Here is a 20,618-nt window from a genome sequence, read left to right as displayed (position 1 = left end):
CTGCAGTGCAAAACATGGCCCTCCGACTGCTTCTCTATCAATAATACAATGCTTTCAGAGACAGGCAGGTGTGTGTCTGTGGAAATAAGTCCCATCATGCATACACCGAGAAGATGAGACTGTGGTGAAGCTACCCAGACACTGGAGGCTTCTCTTTGACAACAAGCAGTTGGATCTGGATTTCTTTCCCCCTGGCCCTCCCCAGTGTTTCCTCCACTGCAACTTCTGTCAAAGTTTTCACCAAAAAGCAACTCTGCAGATTTATTGCAGCCTCTGACTCCATCCTGCCTCCTTTGAATTGAGAATTACTGTGGGCCAGACACCCAGGAGCCCTCCCAGTAATGATGTTTCCAATGCTAAAACAGACTCTAACGACATCATCCACATAGAAAACTTAAGCAAACAAAGAATCAAGATGTCTGAAAGGGCGACGTTTGTGTTTCACATCCAGGAAAACAAACAGGTTGAAGGACATAAGGTGCCTGTGTGCCGTGGATTTTCTGTCTCAAGTCCAAAACATACATTTCCAAACATGCGAATCTCAGTAGACAATACAAGCAACTGACCCACCAACGAACCAGAAGAGGCTCATTCCTCAGTCCAGGTGGTCCAGAGGTGTGTATGGGGGAGTGTGTGTCTACTTCCGGTTCAGGATCAGCCTCGTCACTCCAGATATCTGAGTTTGGCTCCAGTGTCCCAGCAGCCTGCAGGTCCTGACAGCTTGGCTCTTCGTTCGCTTCCAGGGACTTCAGGGTGTTTTCAAACTCCATCTTTATCTGAAGAGAGAAGCTCCAACAGTCCTCAAACATCCAACCATCATAAGACTGGAGGATTCCAACATGGAGCGTTCTGGACCCGACTGGTCCTGATGAAGCAGCCGAGCAGAAGGATGGCCGTTGTGGTCTTGTGGAGTCCTCGGTCAGTATTGATTTCAGTTGGTGGGATGTGCTGCAGCCACTCCTGCTTTACTGCTGTTGACCTTTGACGCCTGGCTCCGTCCTCTACATCTGGAACATTCTCATCATCTGCTGACATTACATGATATATTCAGGCTTATACCGTCTCCACTGTCTTCAGGAACTTTTTTTCACAGATCGGTGACCTTTGGCACACAGGTGTGAACCACCAGACCACAGGGCTAATTGATTGGATTTCTGTGTTTGGCTCGTGTGATGGTTTCTGACAGGGCTTCTTGTGAAGACATGTGCTGGTTTCTCTCTCCATCTCCACCTAAACGACAGACTGATTGTCTCGAGACATCAGTATGGCTATCACTTTCCACAATCTGCCCGCAGTCCGAAGCGCGCCGTGTCGAGTCCCGTGGTGCTGCCGGCGTGTCTGAGTGACGGGATTACTCTTGTTATGTAGAATCAGATGTGCTCTGTTTGTCTGCTCGGTGTCACTGGGAGACGCTGGTCCCAGTCAGAGAGTGGGATCAGTGTCAGCATCAGTCAGGAGCTCCTGCAGCCACGACACACACACACACACACACACACACACACAGCACACTACACATATGCATAGAGAGTAAACATAGCGCTGTCCATGGTGCTGAAGTAATAACTTAATTAACTTAATACAATTACTAGGTGCACTGTGTGAAAACACAGAAACACACATGGTGTGACCTCCTGACCCCTCACCAGCCCAGCAGAGCCTAGCAGAGCCCTGCGCTCCTCTGGTCAGCACCTCTTGGTGGTCCCTCGGTCCAGGTGTAAACATTCGGCGATCAGGCCCAGACTCTGGAACTCTGCCTCTGGAGTTACGCTCCATCATGCACCTGACATATTTTATATATATTTGGTTTTTTTACTCATGTTCAGCACTTTGATCAGCCTGGGTAGTTGTAACGTGCTATACAAGTAACATTTCATTGATTGATTGACATGCACACACACGCGCGCGCACACACACACACACACACACACACACACACTCACACACAGCATCTGCTCTGTGTTTTAATTTAGTTTTGTTTTGCTGTATTTGAAACTGTGTGTGTGTGTGTGTGTGTGTGTGTGTGTGTGTGTGTGTGTGTGTGTGTGTGTGTGTGTGTGTGTGTGTGTGTGTGTGTGTGTGTGTGCGCGCGCGCGCGCGCGCGTGTCGTTTAAGACATGCACATTTATTTGTCGTGCACCAATGAGACACGAGGTTCACAGTGCTTCACTAAGAAATCAAAGAAATGAATTAAAGTTTCAATAAGATATAAAATACAAATATTAAAGCTTTAAAAGAAAGAAAGTAAATATTTTACAAAGATATAAAAATAATATATATTCATTCTTAAACCTAAGTGATGAAGGAAACATTTTTCAGCCTCTCTCGTTCTCTCTTCCTTGTCACTGGATGCTGTTCACTTCGCTCTTTTCCCATGCTGGTATTTGGCGTCTCAGATAGAGAGCCTCACACGTCACGCTGTTCCAGGAACCTTCACAAGCAGCGGAGTCGCTCTGCACAACACACACAAGTAATCCAGTCCTGCAGGAGGGCAGGGAGCGCTTCACTGCATCGCTTCAAAAATAATCACAATTAATTCCAACTCACACACAGTTCTGAAAAGTGTTTGTGCCCAAGTTTCCTCTCAGAGGCAGCACGGCTCATTTGACTGTATCTTACCTGTACTTTGCTGCTCTCTCCTCTATTCCTTCGACTTCTCAGTTCAACAGCAGTTAAATCCTGCAAAGGAAACATTTAGTGTGTGTAGAATGTGTCCGTCTTAAATGTGCTGACAGCAGCAGCTCATCAAATCTGAACGGATGCCACAAAAGGCTAGAAAAAGCAGCAGGATCAAGTCACCTCTTTGAGTTTATTTGGGGAGCTGGCCTGATGAACACCTACTCCTCAAACTCATGCTGGAAATGAAGCCGGCATAAACCAGATTCATGGAGGCTCACATCCTGCTCAGTGCTTTAGGTTCTGTTTCATGTCTGTTAGATGGATTCCTCTCTGCATCCTGTTAGCAGATCAGCTCCAGCCTCCTGAAACACAAGGACAAGTTTCAGCCTCTTTCTGTTTGTGCTCGCTTTTAGCGAATCAGGTCGCAGTTGTCCAAAAGGTCCGAGACCAGGAAGGAACGGCAATGTTCTCACCCCATCCTGAACATCCAGACTGAACTGGTTCTGCTGGAGGAGACTGATCTATATCTCTTCCTTCCTTTGTTCAACTTCCATCCCTCCACTGAAGAGTTTTCACTGTTTCCTCTTCATCAGAATTCCTTCAGATTTTCGTCCCTCTCAGGATCTGAGACCAAACTGTCTTCACCTTTCTGTCTTTTCTGTCTTTTTTTCTCAATTGTCAGATCCTCCATTTGTGTTTAAGTAGCCTCTTTTGTCTTTCCCTCTTTTCACCCCATCTCTCTCTCTCTCTCTCTCTCTCTCTCTCTCTCTCTCTCTCTCTCTCTCCCTCTCTCTCTCTTTCTCTTTCTCCCTCTCCCTCTCTCTCTCTCTCCAGTAATTGTCTGTCTTTGCAGAGTCTTGCTGGGCACCAGATAAGAGCTTTTCACGGCACAAATGACAAGTACGCAGGAGGGGGTTCATTCCATTCGCAAACAATGATCTGTAAAAGCACACCAGATGACATGTAAAACAAGCACTCTGCCGAGACCTCCCGGGCCGGCCCGAATAGACAATTCAACGCACCACTTACCGACACATTCAACCAATTTGTACTTGGAGGGAGTATGCGAAGGTGGAGAGACTATAAGCAAAAAGCACTATTAGCAAAAATGCTCTTTGCAGCAGCAGGAAATTAGTTTTTTCTTTTTTCAGCTTGACTCAGGACGAAGGTGGAAAACAGAGGCTTGAACTCAATATGAAGCGAGAGGCTCGGTACCCAAGTTCAAAAGTCACAGAGAAATAAACCCCGACAGGCACTCAGGTGTCCACAGATAAAGTGGGACAGACATGTGGTGAAGGGAATATTAGCATGACGTGTGAGCATTGTAGACAGCAGTGGTTACAGTTACTTGCTTTATCAAGCTGCTTCTATAAGTGGCGTCTCAGTGGGGAGACGCCGTGTGGTCACAGATGCTCCAACAGATGGTCCCGTACTAAACAAATCTTAAGGAAGGGAATAAATAGGTAGTTAGGCAAAGCGGCAAGGCTGTAAGATGTATATATATATATATATATATATATATATATATATATATATATATATATATATATATATATATGAAAATGCAGATCACATGGAGAGGAAGCATGAGCCGCAGCCAGGAACTCTCCTGTCGGTGAAAACCACAATACGGCAGAATGGAGGCAGATCAGAGGGATCGAGGCCTCTCCTCTCCAGCTCGGCTTGGTGCTTAGAGACAGCGTCATGACTGTGGTGAGGAAAATACAAAAAGAAAACACTCCACAGAAAGGAGCCAGAATTTAAACGGTGGCCTGCTCCCGACCCGGAGAATGACTCCAAACCTGAAACAAGTATTGAAACATTGATTTAAAAGAATGTGGTGCCAAGAAGAAAACCCGGACCTCATAATGTAGCGAGTGACCCAGCAGGTCGAGGATCCCGACAGGAAACGGTTAAAGACAACCAAGCAGCAAAGTGTGTGTTTGTCTGTGTATGCAGTGTGTGAACGTTGAGAAGGGTTGTGGAGTCCAGTGTTCTGCTCGGGAACACTGGACGTCTTCAGGTGCTTGATCTCAAATCGCCCAGCATCCTCCTCTCTCTCCAGGAGGCTGACAGGGGCGTGGCAGTCAAACAGCCCCGTGCTGGGAATAGATCACTCTGTGGTCACTGTGAGCCATGACTGGGAAGGCACTCTGTGTTGCCTTTTCAGCTGTCTGCTTATGGGGAGCCTGTATGTTTACTGTTTCTTTCTTTCTTTATTTATTTATTGCGTTTATGCACTCATGGCATGCTCTTTTTATTGCACATGTTCTTGATTAGTCCACATCCGGACTGTTGCTGTGGGGAAGTCCTGCTTGTGGATTTATTCATCTCATCATTTTGTGCTGTATTACTGGGCGATACAAACTGAGGCGGTCTGAGAGTTGGTGAACACTCAGATGTCGTTTCTGGTCACTTTCCTACAATCCTTCTCATTGTCGCAGTTGTCTCGTATCTGAAGAGGGCTGGCTGCCTCCGGCCGAGGCCACCAGGTTGGAAATGGACACCAAATAGTCTGCTTGGTAGAAACACTACTATTACTTCTCTGAATTTATTGGACACAATTAGCAAAGGCAATCAGCAGATTTGGACCTTTCAGTACAGTAGCAGATGCAGCTCTCTGGACCTGGAACTGAAGGCTTGTTTTTCATTTTTACAGAGAGGAAAGGGCACCTTTCTCCAGCTCTTTCTAAGCAGAATGCACATTTACAAACGAACACCCCAAAACGGGAAATGTCCAAACGTTTGAGCCTTCCAGAACATGCCGCTCTGTTCAGCTGGACAGGAAACGCCTTCTCATCTCCTCTGTGTCTGGGTCTGGTGGGATGTCGGCAGCGAATGCAGCTGGTCAGGCTTGTTTGTGCTTCCTCAGAAATCATTAAGTGCAAACTCAGCCTGGTCTCTGGCATCTATGAGGCCTGCTTCCAGAGTAAAGGTCTAACACACCCAGCCAGCCGCTCTTATTAACTCCCTCCCCGGGGGAAAAGATCCACAGCTTTCAAACTGCAGACGTCTTGTTCCCTGCACGGCGTGTCAAATGGATCCCTGATTCTGTGTCAGCTCTCCACCACAACAAACGCTGATTATCACTGCGTGTAAAGGATTTCCGTCCAGTGTTCCTGGTTTTCAGGCACTCAACATTTTGTTATCAAAGCTAATTAATTACATTTAGATCACTCACAGCTCAACACAAGTGACAGATGAAACAGTTACTTGGCAGTTTAAGCTGAGATTAGTCAAAAATAAGAAATGAAATCAGGAGACAATGTTGACACATGGAGGATTTACTGTCGGCCCACCAGAGAGCAGGTCTGACAAAGAACATGTCTCTGGAATGAAATGAGGCCAGCATGGACAATAAATGCTGATTGCTGTCAGACCATTTCAGAGCAGCCAAACAGTGAGAGCTATTGGAAGAGCCTGATGATGACTGAATGAGAACAGTGGAGCCAGTGGGATCCCAGCAGTTTGACCGGAGGCCTGGAGAGGTTTCTGCAGGTCTCAATCTGCCGTGATCATCTTCATCAATCACAAGGAAACAACGGAAACAGAAACAGCTGTCAGTAAAACCAAGAGAACAAGGTTAGACAACTCCAATCAGGACGAGGGCCAACAATTTGTAATAGATCTTTAAATAATGAATCAATTTCAAATCCACTAATGTGAAGAGACGAATGACGAGAGCTTGACATTGAGCTCATTGAATGCATGTATCTACCTCAAGAAGCATTACAATCTAACATATTTAATGTGATTGATACTGGTTCAAAAATGGGAAGAAAGAAAAGCAAACTGAAGTTTTATTTACGAGAAGGAAGCCATGAATTCAAACCTGGATCATTCCATTACTGTGACCAGAAGATCACATGAAGCTAGTGCTAGGTAGCTGTGTAGAATCACAGAAGACACAGACGTAGACGTTCATAACTCACATTAAGCAGTGTATGCTTCAAAGTATCATCAACTCACTGACAAATCCACAATCCACAGGCCTGGAACACCCAGCCGTGTTTTCTCTTTTGGAGGTAACTTCAGGATTAAGCTTGGTTTTCCAAAATCAGCATGGTAACGTCTACTGAACAGCAAAACAGCTCCGGACCAGGTTACGTTCTGGATCAGAGATCAGCCAGTATTAAAGCTCTGCCTATTGACCAATCACATGTGTTGAAGAGGCCCCACCACTTCTGGGGAGATCCTGGTTGGTGTGGAGGATGAGAGGAGGAGAGGAGGAAGAGCTTCAGTCCTCTGACATGATAAAATAAAGCTCTGAAGGAGGTTCTTGTTTTTGTTCTTCACTTGTTCTCAACTCCGTTTAGCTCCATGAGGATTACTGCTCCTCCATGGTAGAGGAAGCTGCTCTGCAGGGTTGGTGATTGGTCTGACGCTGCAGACTCTGCCCTTTTCTGTGAACGCACATTGATCAGGATTAGAAAAGCCTGAGTTGAGTCATCCAGCTGAATCTTGCAGATGTAGGATTGTGAAAACGTCACGCTGTCCTGAGCATGTTGCTCCAGCTCCGTGGTCCACTGATGTCCTGCTGGGGTTCCTCAAGCTTTCCAGCTCGGCCCAGTCCTTCAGCGTGATGGGGCACTGATTCACTGAAGCAACCAGCTGAAGGAATATCTGACCCAGCAGTGGCTGCACCTCTGCCGGACGTCACCCGATATCAAGACACACTTTGCACCTGCAGGAACAGTGCGTACAACACATACTACTATATGAAACTCTTCACAAAGTGAAAAAAGCAGAATATGTCCCCTGCTCCAGCCTCTTTTCCTTCCAGTGTTGTTGTAATTTTCAGTTTGCATACTAAATGTGAACTTGATGGTTGAGTTTAATTGTAGTTAATCAAAATGTTCCTCTTCTCTTTGGATGTGTAGTTAATGTGAACGGAGCTCAGGGTCGGCAGGGACTCAGTGGAAGTAACTGGACACAAAACACTGAAACTCTGACTGGCTGGGCTCGGTATGCACAGGAGTGTGTGGAGCAGAGGTTTCCTGGAGTGTGTGTGGAGAATGAGCTGGTGGAGGAGTGAAGCCTCCTCTCTGCCTCCTGGACGTTCCTCCTCTTCCTCCTCTTCCTCCCTCTCCTCCACCGCCAGCCTTCCTCCTCTCCTCGGTAACCTTGTGGCTGGTCTGTTTGTTCTCGCTGCTGTTTGTTCTTGTCTGTCTTTGCGTCCCTGAGCCTCCGTCTCCGTCCTCCTGTCCTCCACACCAACACCCAGGCTGGATGAGTTAATGATGTGCCTTGCTCGGTGGCGCCCCAACTGCATATTCACCACAATATTTACCATATTATTATTTATTTACAGGGTTGTTTTACATATGGCAGAATCTCTAAATCATGTGTATTTGCATTTTTTCCTGCAGCAGCTGTGGCCCTGTCATAAACTGAAGTGTGTTGACTTGTTTCAAGATCACCTCCAGTCTGGAAATGTCAGCTAATTGACTAAACTAAACTCTTACAGTGCAGACTCTTCCTGAAATGTTTCCATTATTGAAAAGGACCCACTGCCATCGTGCATTGGCTGGAACTTGTAGGTCTGCAGTCATTTTAGACAGCAGGAGATACAGTTTATCACCCTCTGTTCATGCACTCACAGTCTGCATGAATCAGACTCTCCACGTTTAGGTCCAGACACGCACTACGTGTCTAATTTCATCCCAGATGGACTGTTTAATGTGTGTGTTGAGTGTAACCTGTACCGTTGGTTTATGTCCCAACTCTGTTTTTATCTTCCTAATACTGTGAGACAATGTGAGCAGAAACCATTTTTCAGTATTGTTCCACGTACTTTTCTAAATTGTTAAATTTTCCAGATGGGAAGAGTTTAACACAGTGACACACAGGGAGTTGTTTCTGTGTGTGTGTGTGTGTGTGTGTGTGTGTGAGTGTGTGTGTGTGTGTGTGTGTGTGTGTGTGTGTGTCTGTGTGTGTGTGTGTGTGTGTGTGTTTCGATTTGTGGATGTCCAATCAGATCTGAGTGTCGGTAACGGGAGTCAGGAGTGTGTGTACACAGGTGTTCATGTGCCTAACACAGACCGTGCAGGTGAACACACTGATCAGCAGGTGTGTGTGTGTGAGGTGTTTGGTGTGCAGAGCCGTCCATCTCCACCTGGACTCTGCTCTGCAGCCTGGAGTTCTGTGTAAATGTGGGTTTAATGTTCCCTCTGTGAGAACTGACAGGCTCAGCTCAGCGATGGAGGAGTTTTTTCTTCTGCATTTCCTGGTGTTTGTGCCAGATATGGAAGATGGAGGTGGATGGAGGTTATTCTTATGTCACAATGAAAACAGGACAGTGTCACTGTGCTTCTACACTTCATTAAAGTTTGTTTTATTTCCCAGTGTTAATGTCAGGCTAATGGATTCAGCCAGGTTTAATCTCAAGGAAGAAAGTGATCTTCTGCCTGGTGATCCTGTAATAAACCACAGATCACCAGCGGCATAAAGACCTGAACCAGAAGAGGCAGGCGTTGAAGGAAGAAGACAAGGAGACGCTCAGACGAACGAAGCTGAGCTGAGGAGAAGCAGCAGGCGTGCAGGACAGGAGCTGCCGAGGCGTGCTGGCAGAAGGGGACGAAGCAAACTCCTTCAACAGGCACTGGAACATGACTCTGTCCTCCTGCCTCCATCACCTCCACCTCAGACAGCTGTGCTAACCTCCATCCACCACCTCCCGCAGGCAGCCACACCTCCAGCTCCCCCGGGGGACTGGACTGAGAGGAGGGCAGCTGGACACCGTCTCTCTAGCTGGACTCTCTTTCAGAAAGTCTTTGACCTGAGTCTGCAGAGGGGACAGCTCCCTGTGCTGCAGAAAACATCTGGTCCTCCAGCTGTTCTGTGAAAAACTCAGATGTTAAGCGGAGAACATCTGTGAACAAACAGCATCATGAAGCCCGAGGAACACACCAGTCAGGGGGAAGGTTCTGGAGATGTTTAAAGCAGGTTAAGTTGTAAAATTATACATCAGCATGCAGCCCATCAACGCAAAATTGACAGAATAGACACAACTGCAAGGCTACCAGGAAACGATCATCCAGCTGAGCTGAAGGCTGGGGAGGAGAGCACTGATGAGAGAGGCAGGCCAGAGACCGTGTTGGTCCATGGTGATGGTGACGGCTGAACAAATCAGAGCTCCGATCAGAGGAGACCAGGACCGAGGGAAAACCAGCACTGGACCCTGAACGCATCATATCCACTGGGAGGCACGGTGGAGGCAGCATAATGCTGTGGCCCGGGTGCATTCAGTCTGACGGAGGCTCACAGACATTGCTGTATTTTTGAAGAGGATTTTTAATATTCTCAGACAATCTGCCAGATCTGACAGGAAAAAAAAAAAAAAAAAAAAAAAAGCTAAAGCTTCCAGCGCAGACAGGATGTCTGTTGGTCCATTCAGGTCATGTGATCTGAGAGATGATGTGTGTGACTTTGGCTCCACATATTTAGGTAAATTGTCTACTTGGACTGAAATGCATAAAAGCTAAAATGTCTCCCTAATTACAAAAACATGTAGTAAAAACAGACGAGTTTCAATTGGAGTCATATAACAATCTAATAAAATCCAATAGGCTGCCCTCCAACTGCTGCTCACCTTCTCAAACATGCTGAACATATATTTCCATGCATGGCCCCAAACCCTCATAAAACTGCAAGTGCTAAAAATGCATCATTTTTATGGCGTAATGGAAGACATGGTATAAAAGCTGTGCTGAAAGAATTGATTCGTCTCATCAAAATTGTTGAACACGGGGTTAATGTGGCAGCTGCACCACCAGCTAAATGTTTCAGCACTCTGTCCGCTGGCACACACTCACGGTTTACCATTCCCCTTGGCTGTCTGTCACTGTCGCTGTGTGTGTGTGTGTGTGTGTGTGTGTGTGTGTGTGTGTGTGTGTGTGTGTGTGTGTGTGTCCTATATGTTGGGCATGATAACTGAGTTGCACAATGCCCCAGACTGAGTTGAGCGTTAGGATTAGGCAAGTGGTAGTTAAGGCTGTGCATACACAATGTATAGATGAGGCTGTGTGTGTAAGTGTATGGGCGTGTGTGTGTGTGTGTGTGTGTGTGTGTGTGTGTGTGTGTGTGAGAGAGAGAGAGAGAGAGAGAGAGAGAGAGAGAAAGTGAGAGAAAGAGCAGTGTTGTGGCTGTCCTCAGCTCTGGGAATAATCATTAAAATTACATGAAACTGGGTTTCTTGCTATACCTCGCTCCTTACTCTGACCTGTCACTCAACCGTGTGTGTGTGTGTGTGTGTGTGTGTGTGTGTCAGTCTGACCTACAGGATTAAAGATCAGCTCCTTCTATTGAGTGAAGCTTGTTAAACAGCTGTGAAACTGCTAATCCATCCAGTTCAGGCACTTTTCTTCTGATCACTGCAGCTGGAAAACTTCCAGTTTGTCGCCAATTTTCTGAAGAATTAAATGCATTTTACTGCTTTTGTAATATGTTAAAACCTACCTAAGGTTTTGATAATTCCGTTCTTTGTTTTTAATACTGATTGTCGTATTCGTTGACTGGATTAATTATTAAATCCAGACCAGCTGATTATCCCACAGAGAGAAGAATCTGTGCTGATTTTTGGAGGAACATCTGAGCTGTTTGCTTTGTCCGTCATGATTTGTCGACACCAATAACACACGATGTTTTGCTCAATTGTGAAAACAAAAAGAATAGGAGAGAATTTCAGGCCTGTGTAAATATTGGTTTTCCTTGAATTTGTGTTAATTTTTGCAAAGGCAGGATCAACATCTTTTATTGGAAGCAGGGTTCCTTTTTATATTCTTCCTTTTTTCCGTTCAGCAGTGAAGCTGTGTGATGTGATTAGCAGCCTTTTAGTGTCAGAACCGTTTTCATGGTGGTACCAGACACAGACCGGGCTCTCCTGATGGTTGGAGCTCCATTTCTGCTCTGTTTCAGCTTCTGAAAACATGAAGTTTGAAGACAAACCCTTCAGTCACAGCTTTATATGAGCCACCTGCCAACAGGCACCATGGGGAAGGGTTGCTGATCCTCTGGACCAGCAGGGTTCACACCCTACCGGTGGATATCAGATCAGCAGCTTTTGATTGATGGAGTCCCGGCTAATCCAGCCAATCACCTTGCCGATGTTTGACTGAGCCTCTTGGCACCAGCCAGAGGTGGGCGGGGTGTACCCAGGCTTAGACCCAGGCTTGGTCCTCAGTTTCATCCTGGAGGTGTTACCGAGCGGCTTCCCCAGACCAGACCAGTCTTCAGCCACATCATGTTTCAGGGCGGTGCAGGAAAAGGACTGAAGGAGGAATTAACGATGGCTGAAGAAAAAGTGTGACCTTAGAGCTGGAAAGAAGCACTGACGGAAGTGAAGCCTCTTTCAAAATTCACATTTTATGCAGAGGATGGAAATTTTAATGTAGATTTCCAAAATATGTTTTTTAAATTCACTCTCATTTTGTTTCTATTTTGGCAATTTAACAATAGCAACGTAAGTTTCTGAGCAGGAAAATATTGGGGTAGGTATTTGGAGTGTAAAATATTACTGGGGCATTTGTAGTCTTGCAGGGTTTAGGGTCATCCCGAACCCGGCAGTGGCTTCATGGCTCCAGCCTGCAGAGGCTGAGGAAATCCACTTCATTACAGTTTCCCGGTTTTCTTCATTTCTGAGGAGCTTCAGTCTCTGAAAACTAGTCCTGAAGGGATTCTGGAGACGAGGCGACAGACGGAAGCCGAGCTGTGGAGGAACGGTGTGTGTCTGTGCCTCCTGGCTGAGTGTGTATCTCCCTGAACACACTCCTCCTCTGTCCACCTGCCCGGCTGACATGAGAGCGTCAGGCTGAACGACAGAGTGACAGTCGGGGGGGGGGGGGGGGGGGGGGGGGCAGTGCACATCCCTTCATTACTTTCATTACTTGACCTCTCTCTCTCTCTCTCACACACACACACACACCTCTTGTCACTTGCTGGTTTCTGCGGTTCATTGCCTGGCTCATGACAGTACTGACAACTTGCTCCATGGCCCCTACACACCCCTCGTACATTACCCGTGACAGGTGTGTGTGTGTGTGTGTGTGTGTGTGTGTGTGTGTGTGTACCACATTATATGTGTATACCATTAAATTAGATAGGATAGATCAGACATCCTTTAATTGCCCCCTGTGGGGGCATTCGGTGAGGACGTGTCGTTCTTCCACACACAGCTGTAACACACACATAAACTGTTCAGAATTTAACAGCCTCTCATGAAGAAGAGTCATATTTTCATTGCCTCTGTGTTCCAACAGCCATTAACCAGTAGATACTGATGAAAATGAAGGAGGAAACATGGAGAACAGCCGGACTTCAGCTAGATTGAGGTTAGGGAATCCTGACATAGAGGGTCACACTGAACTTGTACCAGACACACACACACACACACACACAATGTGAGTGTTCCGTCATGTTCTCTATGTTTTCAGTGACGTTAATCCTTAAATTTTTGAATTTGTTGAGTAAATGCTGGACATGGTTGTTCTGCTTTTGGTTTAAGTTTTGTAGGTGGTACCGATTACGGGATTATTCTGTTTTGTTCATGAAGTCGTTTATTTGTGTGTCATGTTATCAGCTGTTTATGATTTTACTTTTTGGGTATTGAAATATGTCAATGCTAAAAACTACAACTGCTGAAAGAGCTAAAGGGGATAACATGTTTCAATAGAACCTAAATATCATGTGAATGTGTTTGTCTTCCCTGTGAAAGTCCTTCCTTCCTTCCTGCTCCAGTGAGGGTCGGGGTATCCCGTCCCGGTGCGTTGAGCCGACCAGATGAACCAGGTTTTTCCAGTGTTGGCGATCTTGTGGCAGCTGCTCTGCATCCTCCACAGCAACTCCGTGTTGTTGGAGGTCGCACGCAACGACGTCGAGCCATCGGGTCTGGGGCTTCCCTCGTGGTCGTCTCCAGCCCGCGGCCTTTAGGTCAAACTGCAGAATGGCTCGTGTCGGATGTTCTGGGGGTAGACGAAGGATTTGGCCTCATGTCCTAAGTTAGAGTCTGCTAAAAACATTATTGCCACTGTTTCATCTCTGAATAATACAAGTGAACTTATTCTAATGGGGGACTTTAATTCAAACTGGAAAGACCCTACCATATCATCAATACAAAGTTTATTTAACGATCTGAATTTAACGCAGATAGTACAAGACCCCACTAGGATAATAAAACTTGTAGCTCTTTAATTGATCTAATTTTCGTAACTCATCCTAATAGAATAATGAAATCTGGAGTTCTTTCTGATTGCTTGAGTGATCACTGCATTATTTACTGTGTTTGGAAGATCCACACACCTCATCTAGCACCTAAATATATTAGGGTTCCTAACTCAAAGTCATTTAATAATGATCACTTCATTTATGATCTGCAAAGGATAAGTTGGTAGCGAATTAATCTAATTCCTGATGTCTCTATAGCATGGGATTTTTTTCTATACAGAATTTATGCAGGTATTAGATAAACATGCTCCTTGGACAACTGTTAAGGTCAAAGCAGAGTCCTGCACTGGGTCGGGTACCTGCGGGTACCCGACGGGTACCGCAAAAACAGCTGATTTGCAGGTGGTTTTTTCAAAAGCTTTTTTTTCTCGGGTTCGGATCTGGGTGGGAACAACAGCTTGCGGGTCGGGTCGCGGGTTGTAGATTGACTCATGAGAATCAATATAAAATAATAATAAATAAAATAAAACCGTCGTGACGTGATCCGTCTGCTGCGACTGTCTGCAGCACCGCCGCTCTGCTGCTTCCATTTCCGTGCTTCAGTGAGTTGAGCAAACTACAGAAAACTATCTTGGTCATTATTTACTCTCTGAGGGTCGCTTCCTGTGACGGTCATTGGCTCAGCTGTTTAATCGCGTTTCGCCATCTAATAACACAATCTGTGATTGGACGAGAGCATCAAACGGTCTGCCACCGTCTGACAAGCGCCACTTCCAAAACAGTTAATAGCTATTTAGATATTTGAGAAATAAATGGATAAAACGTAGAACTATCACTTTGTAATGTTCCTGAAGTGTTCAAACATTACTCAGTGTTTCCCTGATGGATTACTTTTCTCCTCCATGAATTCTAAACATGTCACGGCTCGTAACTGCTGAACGCCGCTCAAGTCTGGACAGAAAGTAAGTCTATTACACACTAAAGTTCCCTTTAAGAGATTAAAAGTTTAAAAGCATTTATTAAACGTAACAAATGAGTGTTTTTCCAGTTGTATGGGAGAAGAACAGCAGGGCTGATGATTCAGGACTGAAGTCAGGCTGTTATTGGAAGAGCTGCTTCCTTCAGGTGTTGTTTAGTCGCTGGCAGCTGAACTGTGGCGATGTGCTGCATGATGCAGACACTGTGGCCCAAAATGATGACTTTAAATACGGGTTCCGGTTCGGGCTGCGGGTCGTGTTTCAACGGGTCGGATCGGGTCGCGGTACTCATCGGGCTGATGCGCGGGTTTGCGGTTCGGTTGCGGGTTTGTACGTCCCCGGGTCGGACCGGGGCGGGTCTTGAAAATTGGACCCGTGCAGGACTCTGGGTCAAAGGCCACCATCTGCCTTGGATTAGCAGTGATCTTATCAAGCTCTTTAAACAGAGGGATAGGGCGTTCGATAAATATAAACAAACAAAAGTACTGACACACTGGGTGGAATACAAAAAATTAAGAAACACATGTACTACACAAACAAGAAACGCAAAAGCTGACTATTATAAACACAGTTTGATAAACAACTTTAATAATCCTAAACGATTTTGGCAAAAAGTAAGCTCTTTGATAGGTAAATCAAATAGCTCTGTAAATAATATGTTGATTAATATGAAATTACTAATGACACTAATGCTATCTCTAATGCTTTCAGTTTGCATTTTTCCCAAACACCAGAGGTTTCTCCCCCTTCATATACTCACTCAATAGTTAACTCTCTGCTGTGCTCTTTCATGTTCAAGCATGTCACCTCAGCTGAGGTCCTGGAGGCAATATGCAAGTTATCTGTAAGTGCAGAACCTGGCCCTGATGGCATTGAGAGCAAATATATCAAACTTGCTGCAAATGTTCTCTCTCACCCTCTAGCTGAACTTTTCAATATGTCCTTTTCAACCTGCACAGTGCCTTATGCATTTAAAGCCTGTAAAGTTATCCCCCTGCACAAAAGAGGAGATAACTCTTAGATTAATAATTATAGACCTATATCAATAATTAATTGTGTAGTAAAACTTTTTGAGAAAATTGTCTTTGATCAGTTATCTAATCATCCTGCCAGACATAACTTGTTGTCTCAATGCCAGTCTGGGTTTAGAAAACATTTTTCCACCTCTTCAGCTCTTCTGAAATTTACTAATGACATATTTCATAATTTTGACAATAGCATGTGCACTGGCGCTATTTTTCTCGATTTAACTAAAGCTTTTGATCTTGTAGATCACTATTTACTTCTAGACAAATTGCATGCCATTGGACTTGATCGATCATCGTTATTGTGGTTTAATTCATATCTACACCACCGCAGCCAATGTGTCATTTCAAGGCACTCAGTCTAAATTTATTGGAATTGATAAAGGGATTCCCCAAGGTTCCTCTCTTGGGCCTTTGTTGTTTTCAATATTTATTAATGACCTACCACTTTGCTTAACAAATTGTGATATACATCTCTATGCAGACGATACAGTCATCTATTGTTCCAGACCTGTTATTTCAGAAATAAATGAATCCCTGCAGTAGGGATGTGCGAGTACCGATACCAGGTATCGGTATCGGGCCGATACTGGCCTTATTTCAAAGTATCGGGTACTCATGGAGGCTACCGATACCAGCCGCTGATACTCACGGCAAGAAAACCCCACACGTAGTAAGCCCTCCTCACCAGCAGTTGGCGGTAGTGCAGCCAAATGGGATGCAAGCTGCCGACAAACATGAAAGAGGAGGAAGCTCCTCTCTGGAGCGCTGACAGGCGCAGGGCTACACTGCAGCGGGTTGATTCTCCATGAGTCTCATCCAGAGCAGAGACAACAGGATGAATCCAGAACGGCTGCTCGTCTCACCAGAACCGCCGGTGTGGAAATTCTTTTATATGAGTGAAAGGTTTTGTTACTTAATCTTGTTGTGCTTGTTTTGTGTTTTTTTCGTTATATATCTTTGTATTACCATTTATTTTATTTTTTGAAACCAATGTTATGCTAAAAACTGTATTATACACTAAAAACTGACACATTTGTAATATAATGGAGTTCGATGGTTCCATATTTCTTACTCTGTGCATGATGCGGTGGTGGCGGTGGCTGGGGAGTTGGTTGATTCACGACAGCTCTGTGTGTGTGTGTAGATCCGGAGCTTCGTCTTGCGTGAGATGTTCTGGTGCCGCCAGAGTGGTTTTCAGAGGGACTGCAGAGCAGATGCTGCCAGGGTTCGTCTGCGATCAATCTCTGGTTTTAGGTCCCCGCTGTCTGTCACCATGGACCCCAGGTACACAAAGTTCTTGACAGGCTCTACGATGTCGCTACCTATTTGCATGGGAGGTGGATCTGCTCCATCACCGACATACATGAACTGGGTTTTAGTCCAGCTCACTTGGAGGCCTAACTGTGCTGCCTCCTCACAGTAAACGCCCAGAGCGTCTCAGCTGACTGCAGGTTGTGCTGAGCAGGATGGTGTCGTCAGCGTATTCCAGGTCAGTCAGGCGGTAGTTGCCGAAGGACACTCCGTGGATGCGCTTGCAGACCTTGGACATCAGATGGTCGATGATGCAGTTAAAAAGATCAGGAGCAGCCACAGAGCCCTGGCGAACACCACTGGAGATGGTAAACCAGCTGGAGTCAGTACTGTTAATACAGACACAGCTCTCTGTGTTGCTGTAGAGCAGCTGGAACAGAGCGATGATCTTGGGTGGTGCTCCGAGGGTTTGAAGGATGTTCCACAGTGAAGAGTGGCAGACGGTGTCAAAGGCGGCTTCAGATCAATGAATCCGATATACAGATGGTGATTTTTATGGAAATCAAGGCTCTTCTCTATCAGCAGATGTACAGCAGAGATGTGGTCGATTGAGGAGCGATTGGGCATAAAGCCAGCCTGCTGAGGACGGCGGCGGCTTCTGATCGCTGGAAGCGCACGGTTAAGCCAGATGCTGGTGAAGACCTTGCCAGGGATGGAGAGTAGGGTAATGCTTCTGTGGTTTCCGCAGACAAGCCGATCACCCTTACGTTTCCAGAAGGGCAGGATGACCCTCTGGTCCAGTCGGAGGGCAGCTGCTCTGTTTCCCACAACTGATTGAATAGGTGGGTTAGCCACTCCACCATGCCATCGCCGCCGGCTTTGAGCATCTCACCGGTGATGGCACAGATGCCGGGGGCTTTCCTGATGTTCAGTTTCTTCAGAGGAGCTCTCACTTCCCCAGGTGTTATAGGGTCTGTGCAGCAGGCGTCACTAGAGGGGGCAGCGTTGGCAGCCTCTAGGAGGGTGGGATCAGCCGGGATGGTGCTGTGCTGCAGGAGGAGGCTAAAGTGTTCCTTCCAGCGCTCGAGGCAGGTGGCTTCAGTTGTAATGAGATTACCGTCAGAATCTTTTACCAAGGCTGTCCTTATGTGTGGACCGCTACGGGCTTGGCGCAGTAGACTGAATACACGGCTCAAATTATTGCTGTTGGCCACGGACTCAAGCTGTCGGGCTTCTGCTTCCAAGAACCTCTCTCTATCCTCAGTGATGGCCACATTGCGCAGGCGGTTCAGTCGTCGATACTCCATGAGGTCGCTTCGGAGCCGGGCCTCATGCCGCTGGTCGATGATGTTTAGTGTCCTCTCTGATATCCAGGGCTTTCTCGGGGACGATTGTGAGCATCCGAGGACATTGTGAGCAGACTGGAGGACACTTTCCTTGAAGGTCGCCCAATCTGTCACTTTGTCGGGAGCATCAAAAATGCGGCGGATGGAGCAACTGAAGTCTGTGGCGATGTTGGGGTGATTGAGTCGGGAGGAGTCGGGGCGAGGCAGGGTCTGGTGCTGGTTGGCTCTAAGCTTTAGCTTCAGCTGGGCCACCAGCAGACGATGGTCTCCTCTGTACACCCGGCAGCTGGTGACAAATGACTTCCAGCTTCGAGAAATGAGGATGTGGTCCAGCGCCTTCCTGGTTCTACCATCTGGGCTGTACCACATCCAGTGATGGATTTGTTTCCGAGGAAACCAGGTTTCAGCAACACAGAGGCTGTTATGGTGGCAGAGAAGAGGCGGTGGCCATTGTCATTTGTTTTCCTGTCGATGAAGGTGGGGCCGACAGGTGAGCTGGGGGACCGATCGCTGCTGGATAGAGTGGTGTTGGCGTCAGTGAGAATGATGGTGACGTCGTGTGGTGGAGCTTGGCTGACAGCCTGGTGGAGTTGGTTGAAGAACGCGTCCTTCACATCCTCATCAGTGACATCCGTGGGGGTGGAGGCGACAACTACGGCCATCTCGCCGTGGTGGTGGAGGAAGTGAGCAGACAGTAGTCTGTCGCTTAGAGGTCCAGCTGATGAGGGACCTCACAGGGACCTGTGCAAATCCTGGAGCTGATGGCAGCTGTGGCACGACAATTTGCACAGTTATAATCATAATGCAGGTGACTGGTTTGATCAAACGCCGCCTGGTCACATGATCTGGTCACATGACCAGACAGCCGCTCGCGCTGAGCGCTCGTAGCTAAGCTACTCGGTTCAAACAGAACGTCAAACATGAAGCTCCAGGTACATTCTCCACCTCTAACCTGTCAGTCACATGATCACACAGTTTGTCCTCCAGTCCCCCGCCTGCTACGTGAGAAGAAGTGGTGCAGCTGGCACGAAAAAAACTGTGCAAATCGTCGTGCTGCAGCTGCCATCGCTGCACTATGATTCCCAGAATGCCTTGGGGACCGGTCACATGACCAGACAGCCGCAAAAACGCTGCGCGCTCGTAGCTAAGCTACTTGGTTCAAAAAGATTGTCAATAAACTGTGCAAATCGTCACGCCGCAGCTGGCATTGTGATTTAAAAAAAAAAGAGGCTTTTGGCCGAGTTCGTAAGCAGCTTACAGTCAAGTCGGCACCGACCAACTCGGCCACTTGAGAGCCCCCCCGCGAGGCCGACTTGGCTTGATGCCGACTTGACTGTATCCCAGGGGCGGTGCCGAGTTGACCAGGGCCGACTTGGATTGGTGCCGACCTGACTGTAATCCTGTAGTCGGAGTTACCCTTCTCCTAGACAGTCTGCTTACCAAGGCTAACGAGCTCTGTCTACCCGGGTTTGGAGTCAGAGTTGTCACTCTCCCAGGCTATGGTGGTCCACAGCACCCTATTCCGTTGTATTCAGGTGCAACCCCCCCAAAGGAGGGCACCCCTATCCGCCACCCAGGGGACGCGCTTTTACGCCTGTGAAAGTTGGATGTGCAAATAGTGTGTGTGTGTGTGTGTGTGTGTGTGTGTGTGTGTGTGTACAGGAGGCCTGATGATCTCCCATCCTGGAGGCTGTGTTCAGTCGGTTCTTCTTCAGTCCTACGTCTCACTCAGACCGTGTGTGTGTGTGTGTGTGTGTGTGTGTGTGTGTGTGTGTGTGTGTGTATGTGTGTGTGTGTGTGTGTGCCACACACTTTCTAATTGCGTGTCAGGTTTGGTGCAGGCCGGCTCTCTCGCCTCTCCGTCCCTCCTGCTCCTCCATTAGCTTGCTCTGCCGTCCCACTGTGTCAAATTGTCACTCCCCCCCTCTACACACACACACACACACACACACACACACACACACACACACACACACACACACACACAGACACCGCCCCCCTCCCTCAACCCCCACCCTTCCACCCCTTACCCCGTGTGTGTCACTCTATGCTAAACAGCCCCCCTGTCGCCCTTTGTGGGGCAACTCCTCTCTCAACTCCCACACTTTGACTGCAGTGGAGTTCAGTAGGAAGTTGCAGACTCCCTGTGTGTGTGTGTGTGTGTGTGTGTGTGTGTGTGTGTGTGTGTGTGTTGCTCCCCAGCACCACAGTGCTGGAATCGGGACCCCTTTGAGGGGTTA

The sequence above is a fragment of the Salarias fasciatus genome, chromosome 6 (assembly GCF_902148845.1).
Source record: "Salarias fasciatus chromosome 6, fSalaFa1.1, whole genome shotgun sequence".
Lineage (NCBI taxonomy): Eukaryota > Metazoa > Chordata > Actinopteri > Blenniiformes > Blenniidae > Salarias > Salarias fasciatus.
Note: the sequence above shows the minus strand (reverse complement) of the source record.